The 17500-nt window shown below is 40.9% G+C and overlaps 2 long non-coding RNA genes across 32 annotated transcripts in view; one reads left to right on the forward strand and one right to left on the reverse strand.

The window, feature by feature from the left end:
• LOC147027693 (uncharacterized) overlaps positions 1–17500 on the forward strand; it is a 198979-nt gene that overhangs the window by 6803 nt on the left and 174676 nt on the right. For 6 of the 31 annotated variants that reach the window (XR_015057188.1, XR_015057189.1, XR_015057187.1 and 3 more), the window contains one exon: positions 6569–6981. The exons of 7 other annotated variants lie outside the window; for them this stretch is intronic. This is a non-coding gene — a long non-coding RNA (uncharacterized LOC147027693). Of the gene's footprint in view, positions 1–6397; positions 6982–7783; positions 8046–8192; positions 8579–17500 lie in introns of those variants that run through there. 18 more of the 31 variants (XR_015057196.1, XR_015057197.1, XR_015057202.1 and 15 more) reach the window with 13 other exon arrangements.
• Positions 15181–17500, reverse strand: part of LOC147027694 (uncharacterized) — a 61147-nt gene continuing 58827 nt past the window's right edge. Inside the window, exons 3-4 of the long non-coding RNA XR_015057217.1 lie at positions 17325–17385; positions 15181–16262 (exon numbers count right to left, since the gene is read on the reverse strand). This is a non-coding gene — a long non-coding RNA (uncharacterized LOC147027694). The remainder of the gene's footprint in view (positions 16263–17324; positions 17386–17500) is intronic.

Consider the following 17500-nt stretch of genomic DNA (forward strand, 5'->3'; position numbering starts at 1 on the left):
AGTGTGTCGAGTTACGCACAAAATCGTCCCTTTATAAAGCAAAACGTTTTCTTTGCTTTTAAAGGATTCATTGGGTGTGGAATCACCTGCTGGATTCATAGAGGGTGGAAGAAATGGACAATTAGTTGGTCCTGGTACGTTTTCATCGCCTGACATAATTCTAGTCTGCACCATGTTAGGAACGAAATGGATTCTTGCCTCTCATTTTGTGCATACTAATATATGATTTAATTGAGATGCATTTGCATATTTTTTGCATGCAGCACGAGGTGTCGTATTTAATTATTTCTTAATATTGCATCATAGGCTGAATGATACGGGTACTCTACGTCTATGACAACATTTGATACGATTATATATATTTTTTCTATACTTTCTATACGAACAAAATGCTGAGCTCAAATTATTTCAGGTACATGCTGAGGTTATCACTAAGCAGAAAAATTCGGAATTGCACACAATTGCAGGTTAAAAACATTCTTTTATTGTATAATGCACGGAATGTACAAATCACAAACAAGGACGATTCTGCCATTGAAAGAAACATGGAGATTTGAGCAAGGATAAGGTAATAAACGGTGATGTGACCCGCTCCCGCTACCCCACCTTCTTTCCCTGTTCACAAATCACTTGCTGTTCTACCGACACCACCAGGTGGCGCCAACGAACCACCATCCTGGTTCTGCCGCAGTGTTCAATTTCGCGGCGACGACAGAAGGGATGGCAAGGAAACCGTGACGGTGGCCCTGAAATTCTTATTAATTCATTCACGTTGCATGCTTTGTTCGAACTTTGTAGTTTCCAAGTATAGTCACACCCCTTAGATCCCCCCTCCAACCCCAATACAAGCAACTGATAAAGCATTTTTTCCGGTTTACTAGCGTCTTCTGAATATCGTTCCACGCATCATATTTTAATTGGACAATTATATGTTTTCTTCTGTAGGAAACCTTAGATGCGTGAACAATCGAATGATTGAATGAGCTAAACAGGTGACCAAACTTCTTTCATACTTGTAAGCAGGTGTGTATATATAGATATCCTATAACTTAGTAACCAAAATCATGCCATGTATGATTAAAGAAAAGTCACATTGATAGTAAGAAGTCTATTTTCCCTGCATTGCGACGCATGTCAATTCAAACTTGCAGTTTGCCTCGTTCTGGCCATTTTATTAACATGTGAGATGCAACGTAAACTGAAGGACATGTTGTACTTGTAATTTAATTAGCACAATCATCTTTAAAACACCATGTCCCTCCTGATATAAAAAATATAATCTTGGAAGAAGGTTTTTAAAATCTGTACTTTGGGAACCAGTTACCGACTCGAGGCATTCCACGCTGTCTGTGTGGAGATAATGTGGATCTTTAATCCCATTTTATAAACGACTTTGAGCAGATTTACATTATACCCAAATTGTATTGAGTTACTTATACTGTAAAATAAATAAAATAAGACTTAACGTTTTGAACATGATTCAGTCTCTTATTTCAAATACTGTTTCTTCGTGCAAAAATATACCCACGTTTAACGAACTCACCAATTGCATATTCCGTTACAAAACCATGATAATTATTTTATCATTCTCGTCTTTCACAATTATTTACGATAAGTATTGCAAGTATGAATTATATCAGTATTAATTCCTGAAGCCTTTTTATGTTGGGTATGTGGGAAACTGATATATATATATATATATATATATATATATATATATATATATATATATATATATATATATATATATATATATACATACATAAATGTATATTTTAGTCAAATAAAGTCAGAAAGGTCAATATTTTCAAATGAATAACATATCATTTAAAGATAAATTTGTATGATGTTCCAAAAATTACAACAGGTGGTGTCCATTTTAAATCTTCATTAAAAAAAATCCTTTATGTACAATGATTACAAATTCCTTTACCTTTACATACATGATGCAAATTGTGGTTTATTAACTGCTCAATAAATATGTTGTTTACCTTTATATATTGTCAACACTATAATTGTGACTTGAACTGTTTTGTGTATATATATATATATATATATATATATATATATATATATATATATATATATATATATATATATATATATATATATATATATATCCTTCATGTACCTTTAAATATGAAAGTTTTCAGAAGAATTGATAATTATAATAATCAACAGTCATAGTTAAATATTTGAAACTGCATTGAATTTGATCTTCACCAGAAATGTTTCGATAGATTTTTTCCATGAAAACCCTGACCCTCTAAATGAAACGTGAATCAATATGTCCTGGCTCACCAGCGGATGTGCCTTAACATTGCTTTTCATTTTAGTTTATGATATCATTATACTGTATATGCATTGACATTGTGTATTTATTGACGAACTCGTATTTTCCAAAAATATTATGTATTAGTCGAGAATACGCAACAATATTTTATTTTCAGAAATATAAGTGGGTATTTCTAAGCTTACTTCAGCTCTGCTGACAAGTTAAGATTGTTTAATACCTGGGTATTTATCATGAAAGAAAATATGATTTTTTTTCCTTCCATCCATAATTGATTGCATCATATATAATAATGTGCCCAATTTAAAGTAGCTTCTTGACTACTTTTCATGAAAATGAAGAAAGAAAAAAAAAGTAAACTGAGATTATAAATGCGTGCAAAATGGAGATGTATCATTAACGCCTGATGATATTCTGAGACGGCACACATTTTAGTCTATTACGGCATTAAACACTGGAGATGTTTCGCATATAGAGTCGGTTGTTTCATCCAGATTCTTACTCAAATGTGATTCCTAATCCCACCCCCCCTCCCAACCAAACATGCATTCATTGTGCACCCATCCCCCTCATGCCTTGTGCCAAATAATTTGATAAAAACAACCCAAACCATTATATAAAATATCATTTAGCGCAATCGGAAACAATGGCATCGTCTCGACAATGGCGCCTTTTGTCAATCCATGCAAAAGACATTGGCAAGTCTTATAGGCTGCGGACTAATCGAAAACGCATCAACGATGAATATATAAAGGAGTGATGCAAAACGAACGTTATGAAAATAAATAATTTATAATAACCATTGATTAACGTCAAACGATTATATATATATATATATATATATATATATATATATATATATATATATATATATATATATATATATATATATATATATATATATATATACACATATATATATACACATATATAGATATAGATATTGTACAGCCAAACATTTAAAGTCGCCTTGAAAAGCCATTATGAACGCAAAGCTAGATCTGAATAAGCAAAACCACTGTGCGGAGAAAAACTAACCTTTTGTACAAAATAGGTCGCCGTTGTTCACGATGGACAGACACTGTACGTTGCCCGATGCTTGATTATTTAAATTCGCGAGGATGGCGGCGACGTGATGATACCCCCGCAGAGCCGACCATAGTGACGCCATTTTAACCCTCATTTGCATAATATCTGTGCTGGAATGAGAGCCACGTACTTGTTCGCCGCAGCTACAGACCAATCACGAAAGACTTCCTTTGCGGTGAGTCTAAAATACAGACGGGATTCGGAGAAGAGCTGTGTGCATGTATTATATATAACGAACGCTGGAGGGGTTTTATACACAGCAGCCTACGCCCAGCCTAGCACCTAATCACGCGGGAAATATCCTAGCACGTGACGGCAATTAAGAACCGACTGTGGTGATGGAACAAGGGTGGGAGAGTCCATTACACTGATGCTGAGTAAGTTCTAAGGTTGGGGACTTTATTTGGATGTGATTCTCACCATTCCAAGCTCCCAGCCTGTTCACCTGCATGACTGGGTGGGGGAGGAGGTTTTTGGGGGCAGGGGTAGTTAGGGGGTGATGGGTTGTAAACAGGCAACACTGAATGATTGACAGCCGGCACAGAGTATAAGCTGCAGTGTCAATCCTATAACAACATAATCGTACCCTGCACATTCCCCACTTATTCAATAAGTATGGAGCCTTTTTTATATTAAGAAATTAATAAATATATTTAAAGCACTATGCATTCCTGTAGGTGACGCATTCGGTGTTGCTTGCGATGTGTCATGTCCCTGAGAACAAACGCTGGATAATTACACCTTCATATGAGCAGGTGCACAGCTGCTAGGTGCAGTTTGTCAGGTTGAAAATGTCCAAAAGGGTTTAAAGAGCCGAGCCCAGAGCAATTACGTCAAGTTGATTTTACAACGTTTGTGCACAAGACGAGCCGGTCTCGGCGGTGTGAGATTTCAACTTAAAGTGAATATGGTGTCAGAGTGTGGGAAAATCCCTCATTTATTATGCATTCACATATTGCAAAAATTGCGTTGCACACACGAGATAATTCCCCCGGACAGCTACTTATTTTGACCACCATGAAAAGAATCCTTTGGCATTCGAGGTTGTTTTTTCTTGTGTGTGTGTGTGTGTGTGTGTGTGTGTGTGTGTGTGTGTGTGTGTGTGTGTGTGTGTGTGTGTGTGTGTGTGTGTGTGTGTGTGTGTGTGTGTGTGTGTGTGTGTGTGTGTAGTGTCACTCGTCTTGCCGAAAACAAGCACAAAAGAGTGCACCGAGGAATATATGGTTTAAAAAAGCGAATCACTTTGAGCACGCAGCACAGATGCTCCGCCACCACAAGTCTTTGGTGTATCCGAGCGGCTTGGCTCCGTTTCTTTTTGCCAATTTCCCGAGAGCGTCTCTGATATCAGTCCTACGTGCCCACGCTGCTCAGATGGGACAAGGCACAGCGGGAGCTTCACCGTAGTGGGTGCGCAAGACCCAGGCGGGTGGAGGATGAAGGCGCCATGAAAGCACGTTCAGCATCTTATTTCAAATGTAATGGGGGGGGATAACAAACCAACGCACTCACGTGGACCGGAAGAAGCCCCCCCCCACCTGTAAACCATATATATATATATATATATATATATATATATATATATATATATATATATATATATATATATATATATATGACCAAAAATGTGCAATAATCTTCTTTCTTGTGGAATGTGCACATTAACTTTATGGATAAAAGCTCAAGCAAAACGGCTCTGAGCTTGAGCCCAAAACCATTGGGGAGCCGCATGCTTGAGCCGGCCAAGATATAATTGTGATGGTACGTACAGTGGGATGTGACGTAAAAACGTTGCGCAGCTGAACGTGTTGAAGGCTTTCCGGCTGTGCCTCGTCTCCTGGCTCTGTCAGCTCCCGATCCTTGCTGCTGCGGCGACATTTGGCGGTGAGGATATATGGGAGCGATGCTGCATCACTGGTTGGTTTTACTCAGCATGGAGAAATTAAACACTAAAAAAACAACTCAAGAAGAAGAAGTAGTAGGAGTAGCAATTAAGTACACAGAGTCAATTGGTTACGCCACACATAACAATCGTTGTGAGGAGTAAGTTTCCGACATAACCTTACGAAGAACCATCAACTACGCACTCTGCTCTGGTTGTGACCCAAGCACGACTATTCACGATGTTTCCTTGAGAAAAAGACTCGAGTACAAATGCCCCTCCTCTCGCAGATTGAAAGTTGCGTAAAAATGCGAAGAGCAATTAGACGCTTTCCTCCCCCCCCCTTTTTAATCTGGGCTTGGCGTGGGAGCCAGATCTTCAGTCTGAAATTGAACATGTATAGTGGAAAGGCTGGGGACTCAAAACTCCTGTACCCCCTCCTTCCCAAAAGCCCCCAGCCCCCCCCTCGTCACAAAAAAACTTGGCAATGTCTCGCCGCGAGGCAGATTTTTTTCTTTTTTCCTTTGTGAATGACGCCAGACATGTTTGGTCGTGGATGTTAATTAACATTGAACCCGAGGTGCGATCTGTGCACCAACGGTGAGGGCTGTGGGGGGGGGGCATAGGGGTGGGTAGGTGGCTGGCTGAGTCTGCTTCGGATAGGAGGGGGCAATGTCACTGAAAGAGACCTTTCCAAGTTCCCATGGCTTTTGCAGACTGCTGTGATAAATGCTTGCCAAACGGGCTGCTCGCTTGTCTTGCCTCTCTCTATAGGGTTGGGGTGCATGCCTATTCATTACCATGGCCAAAGTTTGTTGGAGGGATGTAATGTCCACGAAGGGTCCAGCTTTCTCCACCCCCCCCCCACTCCCGCCACTGCCACGACTCCTCCTCTTCCAGACTAGACACCCCGCCTCTGCATCTGAACGAGGCGCGAACAATGCGTCGGGTGTCCATCGCGTATTCTGAGCACACGCCCGCCAGGCGCGGCCTTGTCAAATCACCATCAACCAACGTGCCCCGTGAGGCGGCCATGGGAAGCTGGGGAGGGGGAAGGTTGCAGAGGCTGGGAGAAGGGGAGGGGAGAAGAAAAAAAATAAAATAAAGGGAGGGGGAATGGTGATGTTGTTGAAGAAGAGGAGGGGTGAGGGTGGGAGTGCTGGACATAATGCCTTACAATGGTCACCTTTTCGTCTCCCCACTTGCCTCCTCCCCCTCGGAACAAAAGATGCGCCTCGGAATAATGATTTTGGTTGCTGGACACGTCCGCTGCTGCAAGCTTTCGCGTCTGTCTCTTTCGCTTGCAGCTGGCACGGAGATCTACGCTCTTTACGCGGGAGGAAGAGCAGGAAGAGGAGAGGGGACTGATGCAAGGAAGGCCACAAACTCTCCTCGCCTTTCTGATTGCTCGACGCACCCCTGGGGGCGTACGGAAGAGAGAGAGAGGAGGGAAATGGGAAAATAATCCAAAGAAGAGGGGAAGAGCTGTCAGAGCCGATCACTTGTGAGGAGAAAACGGCTCTGAAGGCGTGAGACCGATCTTGAAGAAGAAGATCCGACGTGCTCTCTCTCTTTTTTTTTTTCTTCTTCAGAAAAGTTTTGCTGGTGCAAAGAGACGGATTGACACTGCAGATTTTCGGGGAGTTGTACATGCACTTTGGAAGACAAATCTCTGAGGATAACGAATTCCAGAGAAAAACGTGGGATTGATGCATTCATGGTAAGCAGACAAATCTCTTATTATATTCACTTTTATTTCTTTCTCATCGAGCGAGTTTGTTCTTCCCTCCGAGCAGAAACCTTGTAAGCAACATTGTAGTAAAGTTAGCAATTGTTTTATGCACCTCGCACTTCACGACGTGGCCAACATCAGTGAAGGAGAGACAGGTGCATATCCGTGGCCTCACCCAATGTGCAGCAAACGTTTGCGCCTACTATGGACAAGCCTATGATGCCTACTGTCCTTCTTTCTACTATATATATATATATATATATATATATATATATATATATATATATATATATATATATATATATATATATATATATATATATATATATATATATATATATATATATATATATATATATATATATCTGTGGGTCCGTATCTTTGATGTCTAACTCATTCCTTCTGACGATGTCTGTGCTCACGAGCTCTCTCGGCTCACGCGTGCATCGTGCTCCCTCCCGACGCTCCCACTCCCTTGGCAAACGCAATTCCACGATAGCCATCAAGCTGTGTGAATATTTTGGCATCAGCACTCTGGTGGGACTAAAAATGACCAAACTCTTCAAAATGATTTTCCCTGTACAAGTACTTTGTCCCTCCACATTTTCTCCACCCGAAATCCCAGTCCCTCCTCCCCTCGAGGTTCCCTCATTTCTATTATCATGCTAATGGTGCGTAGGCCCTCATTTGAACTTGGCGGTTGAAGCCAGTGTCATTTGCATAGCGAATGCGCATATAGGAAAGAGAGATGGAGGCGGAGGTTGGCTGTTGGGGGCGGGGGATTGGGGGGGGAGCTTTGAGCCGCGGTTGTTACGTGGGACACATCATGGTCTTTGGCCGGGAACACGCTCGGCCCTCGGCAGCAATCTGAGTCGACTTGTGCGCAGTGCGCGCCTACAGGCCTGTCTCACCGCCTCCGGAACAGGACGTTTCCACTATGATCCTGAAGATGTGGATTCCGTCCATATCATCCTGGCTTCCTGCAATTGCATCTTCTGTAAATGTCACTGTCCCGGGGGCTTCTGGCCTTGCGATGGCAGGGTCGCGACGGGGTGAGTGCGCCGCTTGGGCCTGATGTGCTCCCTCTGTGTGTGTCCGTCTGCTCATTTCCTTTCGCTCTCTTCTTCGCTCTCCCTCTCTGTAGTGCAGAGATCCGCACGTAACCCACCCCCTTCTCCCGTTTTATTGCCTGCTTCTTCTTCATCATACTCTGTGTCTGGCAAGCGCTGCGCAAGGCGAGGCCGCCTGGGGAAGGCACGGACCGACCGGGTCGGTCAAGGCGTGCGTGGGGAGCATGTGTGGGCCATGACTGTCTAGCTAAGGTGATGGCGAGTTTGGGCGATCCCTGCATGCGGTGGTGAAGAAGATGTGGTTGGGCACAGGGTGAGGGAGGGCATGGAACGTGTCCGTGTATGCCTGTCCACATCCGTGGGCGCGACATGGGGACGCGCGCTCACGTTTAGCGTCCACATGGCTACACAGCTGAAGTGGGACTTGTGCATCAACGGTTCCTCACTTGAGATGTCCTGGCTGCTATGACCTGATGACCTGATGGCTGACAGCGTATCCTGCATGTCTTGTGCAGGTTAGGTGTATGCGGTTGAATGCTGAGGCAAATCACGACGACGGTTCCCCTCTGGATTCGAGCAACTTTATGGAGAAAGGAATATCAGGGCATCCAACTTTACCTTAATATCTTACTAGGAAATTGACGCAATAGAACTTCATTAAATGCACATTTAAGGCTACAATCTATATGTGAAAGCAATAATTATATAGGTTGACTAATGCTCATTCAATAAAAGAATAAATATTCCTTCTATCTTACACTCCAACTCCGAGCACATTATTGCAAGATATATATATATATATATATATATATATATATATATATATATATATATATATATATATATATATATATATATTTTGAATGTGTGTGAAATAAATATGACTGTCTTCATATCACATTTATTCCACGTGCACATGATTGTGCTTTTAAATTTTTTTTAAATTTGATTTCCTCTGTCAATTGTAAGTTCTTTCTCAACAGCATCTTCAATGCTGTCGGTAATCTGCAGATCATCATCATCAGCTATTTTGAGTCCACTGCTGGACGAAAGCCTGGACGAAATCTACAGCTTGGTGACAAAAAACCGAGCAATGTTGATGTAGCTAACTGATCTGATGCTTCTCTAGCAGAAAGGGTTATGGCATTGTTTGGACCTTCATTTGATGACCTTGCATCTTCCCGTCGAAAGTTTGTTCATGTTTCTGTGCGACGTGCACTTTGCATGTGTGGCTGAAAATAAACCCAGCAAACCATGGCGCATTTTCAAAGACTTCCGCGCAATTCATTTAACTCGAGCGTTCACTGGCTTTTTTGCAATGACGTCACATTGCGATGTTAACCTTTGAATATCCGACTCGATTATAAAAAATGAAATATTCAAATCGCTTTTCAATTCAACCCGCAACCCCCACGCTCGCATCTTCACTCCATATCTTTTTCTCTGACGTCAATATAATAACAGCGAGGGCTCATATGCTTTTTCGTCATTGTTGTAATTTGTGTTGTGCTGTTTCATCGTTTAAAGGTCCACTTTTTCAGCTCATTGTTGATGCAGCATGTGGTATCAGTATAACCACCACGGGCCTCCTGGGATGAGAATTTGTGCAACGTTTTGAGGTTGGATTTCAACAAAGCATAGAGAAACTGCATTCGAGCGATTCGTGAATTCTTATTTTCCTATCTAAACCGCAAGTGAGAGCTGACGGGCATCACATGCACGGATTGTTATTATTATAAAGAGCATATGCCCATCAATGTACACCGTCTATGTAGCTACTCCTCAATTGTACATATTTCATGTATACTCATGTGGTGCGGAATAAGCGTAAAGCTTGTAGTCAGTGTCTGACATTCACAGGAAGCTGTTATTTTTCTACGTATTTGATTGTGACAGAACTTTCTCAACTATATTAACGTTCCACCACAATATTAACCTTTTTCAACGTACAGATGTTCATATTTATTTATTTATTTATTTGATATCTATTTCAGGCCACGGAATTACTGATCAGCGTTCGGAAAGATCTTTTTCCATTGAATGCAGCATAATTTCTTTCACAGCCCCAACTGTTATCCCACCTTATTTGTGGAGACGGCAGACTCTTTCACATTTGGCCCATTTTTTCACGAAGTGGATGCTCAGAGACCTGACTTTAGATTGGAGTTGATTTTGGCAGGAATTTTTTCATGCGTTCAGGATGCTGGAGATAACTCCCCCACTCTTTTTGAAAGACACCGTGGGATCTTTAACATTCATCAGATAATGCTGGCTGACGGGACACCCAGCTTTAAGTCCATCCGATGAACGGCACACACATTGATGAATCGTCCTGCCAGAAAAGCACCAATCCAACTGTTTATCGTCTGGTCAGGAATCAAACCCAGAATAGACAATTCAAAGGCAAGTTCGCTACCTCCACACCATCTTGTCGGACTGAGATGATATCTCTGTGCATGCCTTTATAATTTCTGTGTGAATGTTTTCCTGTCGAAAATGGGTTAAGGGTGCACTCTCTACCCAAGGACACAAGTGAGGGTGTTTGGACCCCTCGATGGTGGCAAATGTCACACCCCTCCTTGCTTTGGCTTGCAACGGTGCATTTACCTGCTCGAATCACCATGTGTAGCAAAAAATGGCAGTTTATTTGGAACCAAAGATGCATCTTGGTAATGTTTGATCAAGTGTGACTACAATAAAAATGACCCTTAATTGCATGGTCTCGACATACCATGGTATTTCATGATTCCCTGAATGAGATGGGATGTGTTACTATGTATGCTTAATTTTATGCAAGAGTCTAGGTTCAGGAAGGAGCTAAATGGGAAAGGGCAACAGGTTTCCAAACTACCAAAGGGTATGAGGAGTGGGGTCGACATGGGGGGGGGGGGTCGGAGGTACAGACTATCATAGGGTGTGGGGTGCCACACACAAAAAGGAGTAGTAGCCTGGACAGGAACAGAATGACTCAGCACGTGTATAAGAGATCATGGATGTGCATGGGTGATGCATGAGGAAGTGAGGAGGATGACACAATGGACATAGGGAGACGATTCCACAATTGGGATGATAAGGGGACGAATGAATGCAGGTGGGCAACTTGCTTGAACTTGGGCAGGGTGAGCAGGTGGGGATTTCTTGAGGAAACATATATTTAATATGTTTTTATATATGCTATGTTTTATTTTACCATGTATGCACAGTAAACGGTACAGTACAATAGTAAGTGTTGTTAAAGTATCGATCATATTTTGTTCTTTTTCAATGAAATATGGATTTGGAATGCTCATAACAGGATATTGTTGCAGTGGATATTTTAAAGAGATACTTAATGCAGTGCACAATCACACAGAACTGTAGTGCATGCATATTTAGGTATTGTGCCTATTAATGCTGTGAAGATTGTTTACATTTCATAAAAAGTCGCAATTTTTTTTGTTCCACATACTTTTACATCCTTTGCATCATGTCATCATTTATTTTTAGAGATACAAGTCATTTTCGTGCTTGAGCCAAATAATAAATGCAAGCAAATTGCATTCAAAGGTACAATAGCTACGTCATAACAATCCTGATCGTAATCACGTTCCTCTTCTTCTTCACTCCAGTGTTCATCGCTCGGTCTCATGTCATGTTTTGTGCAAACGCTCCATTGTAGCACGTATACCATCGGAGTACAGTGCATGACTGTATGCCCATTCCGAGATTGTATAGCTTCCACCGTGGATTTGGGGAGTCGTGTAAATTGATATAATGCAATTCACAGGTGCTTGTACGTATCATGACGCAAGACAATTTTGTAATCAATATGTCGATTATTCAAAAGTAATGAGTAATTTCATGGCATTGAAGTTGTGTGTGTGTGTGTGTTTGTTTTGAGGGAGGTATGGCTATAGGTCATTTACAGCAACATAATTGTAATGGGTAAGCCACACGATGAGATAGTTGTGTACATGGCCGAAATACGTGAGGTGGTTGTCGCATGGACGTGACGTGACGTTAAATAACAAGGTTCGCTCGGTTTGGAACTCTCAGCCCGTTGGATTCATGATATATTGAACATTCAGCATGTGTTTTCAGCAACTTAACATCATTATTCCATTGTATCCAAGAAGAAATGGCAATCACACACACATATATATATATATATATATATATATATATATATATATATATATATATATATATATATATATATACATATATACATATATATATATATACATATATACATATATATATATATACATATATACATATATATATATATACATATATACATATATATATATATATATATACATATATACATATATATATATACATAAATACATATATATATATATATATATATATATATATATATATATATATACATATATATATATATATATATATATATATATATACATATATATATATATATATATATATACATATATATATATATATATATATATATATATATATATATATATATATATATATTTCCGTGTTTTGATGTGATTTTGACTCTCCGAGGCATTTCTACAATACGAGGTCAGAGTATATCTCCAAATCTGCTTTTCAAACTTGTATGAATATCAAAAGGTCGGACATTGCGATTATCTTGGATTAAGACAGGAACCTTTTAATATTTTTTACATGCAATAGAACAGCAGAAGTGTTTCAAATCAAGGTCACTTTGCTTTTTCAAGCTTATGAAAGGTCCTGGTGCTGTCAAAATAAAAACATCAATAACGCAAGTGCACCTCGGGAGAAAGAGGCAAATTGTACAATGAGAGGACATGAAAACTGAGACGTGCTTGTACGTGATGACGTTTACACGTTGTGAATCGCAGGCAAATACAGCGTAATACACTCAATGAGGTTTCTTTGTGCAACAGGGAAAGAGTTAATATTCCCTTCACGAGAATGTACAGCTATTCAAACGACTGTATGCACTTCAGTAATTGTGTAGTTTTAAATGTGTGTGTATAAAGTGAGATACTGGCAATAGTCGAAGACATACCTAAAGAGGTATAAGGAAATATAGATCTAAATAAAAAAATACATTTATGTACTCTGTCTCGATATATATATATATATATATATATATATATATATATATATATATATATATATATATATATATATATATATATATATCTATATATATATATCTATATATATATATATCTCTATATATATATATATCTCTATATACATACATACATACATACATACATACATACATACATACATACATACATACATAGAGCAAAAGCATTGGGTTCATGTGAGCTGGACTATTATGAGCATTTTATTCATCAAACTTTTTGAATGATTATATGTACTGTTTATATATACATTTGTTTCACTATATGTATATATATATATATATATATATATATATATATATATATATATATATATATATATATGTATATATATATATATAGTGAAACAAGGCTTACTATCCTCGCTCTTATAATACCCTGCACTGTCTATTCCGAACGAGATATAACAGACTGCAAGCAGGTACTGTGGTGCAGACAGAATGAATACAAGCTCTATATAGTTTATGAAGTGGGTTGTTCTTACATTCTGTAAGCAGCAATAAACTCTTCAGATCTGGGTTTGATTCTTGACCTGACGATGAATGCTGTGTTCCTTTGATAACTGCCCCCTCACTCAGAACCTTGCTCTTCCAAGGGGATGGGTGTAAGCAATCCTTTCCCAGCGGACTGTCTCCACCCTCCTTCCTTGGCAGCATCCATTGGCGGTGTATTCAGCCATTATGGTGACAAAAATCCAGGGAATAATGGCATGATTGTTTGTTTTGATTTTTTTTTTTGACAATTCTTTAAGGCAATCTCATCTGTGTTTCGACAGTCTTATAATGCTGGGCCTTTTGTTTGTGTTCAAGTTGCCGGGGCAAAGCTATCTTTACAGCCGGGTTTTCAACAAAATGGATGGTGAATACAGGGTAAATATGGATTGATGAAAACGTGTTCTGAATGTTTGTTATAAACAGGGTGCCTGATACAGAGGTCCGACTGTATATGTAAATGTGCAATGTTAATATATGCATTGCGATACTTACCGTCCCTAAACGACAAAAACCCACAGACACTTTTCAAACCATACCACCATAAAACCGAGAAACACCCACGAGTGATCGTGCCTGTGCAACATCACGTAACGTGCCATTGTCTTTGGTCACGTGACCCTCCGTGAGCGAAGCTGCAATGGCCGACATTTGTTTGCAGATGGTGTCGTTTCCGGACATTTTTATGGGATTTGTTTTTTTTCCTGGGATATTGGCTTTGAGTTATTGTTACGAATTTGGAAAACTATCGCACACAACATTCAGGTCCTATAGATTAGTTATATCGGTAAGTATGTGTTTTATAGATGGCCCCCGTCCCTTGTCTAATGGGTAAATAAATGTAAATGTGCTATGAAGTTATTTTAATAATCAGGTTTTCGTTTCGTTTACTTCTACACCCCCATCGACGCCAGCCACACCTTCACCTCGTTCTGCCCGATGCCATTATCCCGATGCATCCGGCCACGTATGAGGGCGGAGTTAAAGGAGGAGCATCGCAGTGGCGCTCGACCAATCGGGATGCATCAAGTGGCGTGACCGCCGCTCGGCCAATCGGACTTCCCTGACTGTGTGAGGGGCAGTCCGAATGATGTCATCACGCCACCTGGCCAATCGAAGGGCTTGCCGCCAGTTTTGGCCAGTGAGAGCGACAGCGAGGATGTGCGTGCCAAAAACAGGCCAGTGAGAGCGACGGCGAGGGTTATGCGCGCCGAAACTGGCCAGTGACAAGGCAACGAGGGATTCTGCGCACAAGACCGTCCGGTGTGGAGAAACGGGGAGGGTGGAGACACCCCCCCCTGGGGGGGACAACAAAATAAAAGCGCAGACGGCTGGTCTGAAAAGAAGGGAAGAGATTTCTCCACCGTCCTCGTCGTCAGTCCTGGTCCTCGTCCGCCTCCGCCGCCTCCTCCTCCGAATGATCGCGAGCTTGTGCGATCACCTCGACTCACCTCAAATGGGTTCGGCTGCGCTAGTTTGTCCTTGAGTGACCGGAGTTCCGGGAAAGAGTGGACGCCAGCCGCCCGCTCGTGGCCAGGTAGCCAGCTACCCTGATCTTTAGCCCGACTGTCCTCCGGGCTGGAGATCCAAATAAAGACCAATTGGTCCGATTCTTTGGGTGTGTGTGTGCGTGTGTGTGTTTGTGGCGCCAGTCTGGTAAATAGTAAAACTGTTAAGTGCTTTTGCTGTATATATTTGTATTTTCATTTCAATTATTCGGTTTAGCTCTGCCCTTACGTGCTTCCCTAGTTCTCCCCATTATTGTATCAATAAACCCCCATTTGTTCAATGTTTCAGCTCGTTCACGTCAATTCTTTAATTGATTCGACATGACGCGTGATTGAGAATTAGTACGGCAGTTCGGACTGGTAAATTTTCATTTGGTAATTCTGCTCGGTTATGCCGGATCCGAGTCGGTGATCGCGACTCGATTCGGACAAAGTCGGCCGAGAGTGAATTTCCCCGGTAGATTCCCCGCGTGGATACTTAGGTATATAGAAAGTTGGCTATTCACCCTATTCCACGCGGGTGACCTGTTGGCGATCTTCGGTCCGATAGAGGACCCGTCGGCTCCAGACTTATCCGGGACGACGACCTATACATTCTGGGCGATCGGTCGGGCCGACTTGCAGCTCCATCTAACGGTCGTGCTCGTGGCCGACGTCCGGCCCCGCAACATTATATCAGTATGCAAAATGACAGCTTTCTAGCCCACCTAGAAAGTAGTAAACATTTATTTCAGCATGTGAGTGGTTAGAAAGAGCTGTATATATTTGATAACATATTGGCTGTTTACCCTTCATATAGGTGGATATAGAATGTGTATTTCAAATGGAGTTCAACTTATTGTTAAAAGCAATGATTGTATTGTATGTAGGTGATAGTTTTAATAAGCTGCATTCGACTACATACCATTCTTAATGGATATACTCACATTGTCGTACATACTAAAGAGATATACTCAATGACTGCTACGTAACTTGTCGACATCCTTGCATCTTGCTGAGGAGAGGGCGGAGCTTGGACTGCACATGCGTGTTTGCCAGAAATTTTCCCCTGCCTCACACCCTCATGCTGAGGAGATGGGCGGAGCTTTTTGCATCCTCCTGCTGAGGAGAGGGGTGGAGCTTGCATTCAGCAAGTAAGCAAACTCAGTTTTATTTTGTCATTTTGAAATGTCTTCTTTGTTAATCATAGCATTTACTGTGGCTCTGCACCACCAAGTAGTGTGTGAGCAAACTAGTGGTGGTACACTAATAAGAGCAACAGCAACATATTGTAAAAATACTGCAGTAACTTTCCTCTTTGTGAAGAGGCAGTCCTTGTGTTAGGCAATCATCAGCACAGTATGAAACTGGAGAAAATTTGTGCATTATCTGCACATTATATTTTAAGCTGCGCCTGCTCAATATTTGGTAACCATTGATGTGATATGTGTGGTGTGTGTGTGTGTGTGTGTGTGTGTGTGTGTGTGTGTGTGTGTGTGTGTGTGTATGTGTATGTGTATATATACACATATGTATTTATGTATATATATATTTATATATCTTCATATATATATATATATATATATATATTTTTTTCTATGCACATACAGTATGTGTTTGTGTGTATGGTGAGATGCAGTGTACTATTTACACAGTGTCGGTTTTATCAAAGCAGTTTGTTGCCAAGTTTTATGCTGGGTGGTTTGTCATTGCTTTCCCAACAATCCGTTAGGGCAGTCATTTGGCATTCCACAAGGGTGCTGGCGATAGCTTGCCTACTCTTCGCAAAGGACACCGTGGGATCTGTGATGTCCACCAGCTAATGCTGGCAGATGGGATGCCCAGTTTAATGTCAATCTGAGGGACAGTACACACACTGATGCCTCGACCTGCATGTGAAACACCAATATGACAGTTTATAGCTGAGCCAAGATTCAAACACAGGCCTAGAGTGCTCAGAGACAAGCATGCATTCCTCTCGAGTCTAGGCTATCCTGCCAGCAAAAATAAATGATAATTATGGGAATGCTACTTTCTTGTATGAAAATTAACTGCACCAGTGTGCAGTCATGTGTTGTTAGTTTATGTTGCTATTTATCATCCAGGCAATTAGGAAGTGCCACACTGATATAAATCAATAAATGTACATGTATTTATACTTCAAGCATCGGCATCTCGGCCTACCTTTGGTGGGAAATTTCAAGTGGTGATGTTTCCAAAAAGTGATACTTTCTTCTGGAACACACTGTACACCAGAAAATAACATTGGTATATCCATCCATCCATCCATCCATCCATTGGGACCATGCTCCATGTAAAGCATCAGCGCTGCCCAAACAGTCTCCTCGGCTATTGGGTAC

Source organism: Eptatretus burgeri, chromosome 4 (genome assembly GCF_056783735.1).
Source record: "Eptatretus burgeri isolate ZD-2024b chromosome 4, Ebu_testis_v1, whole genome shotgun sequence".
NCBI lineage: Eukaryota > Metazoa > Chordata > Myxini > Myxiniformes > Myxinidae > Eptatretus > Eptatretus burgeri.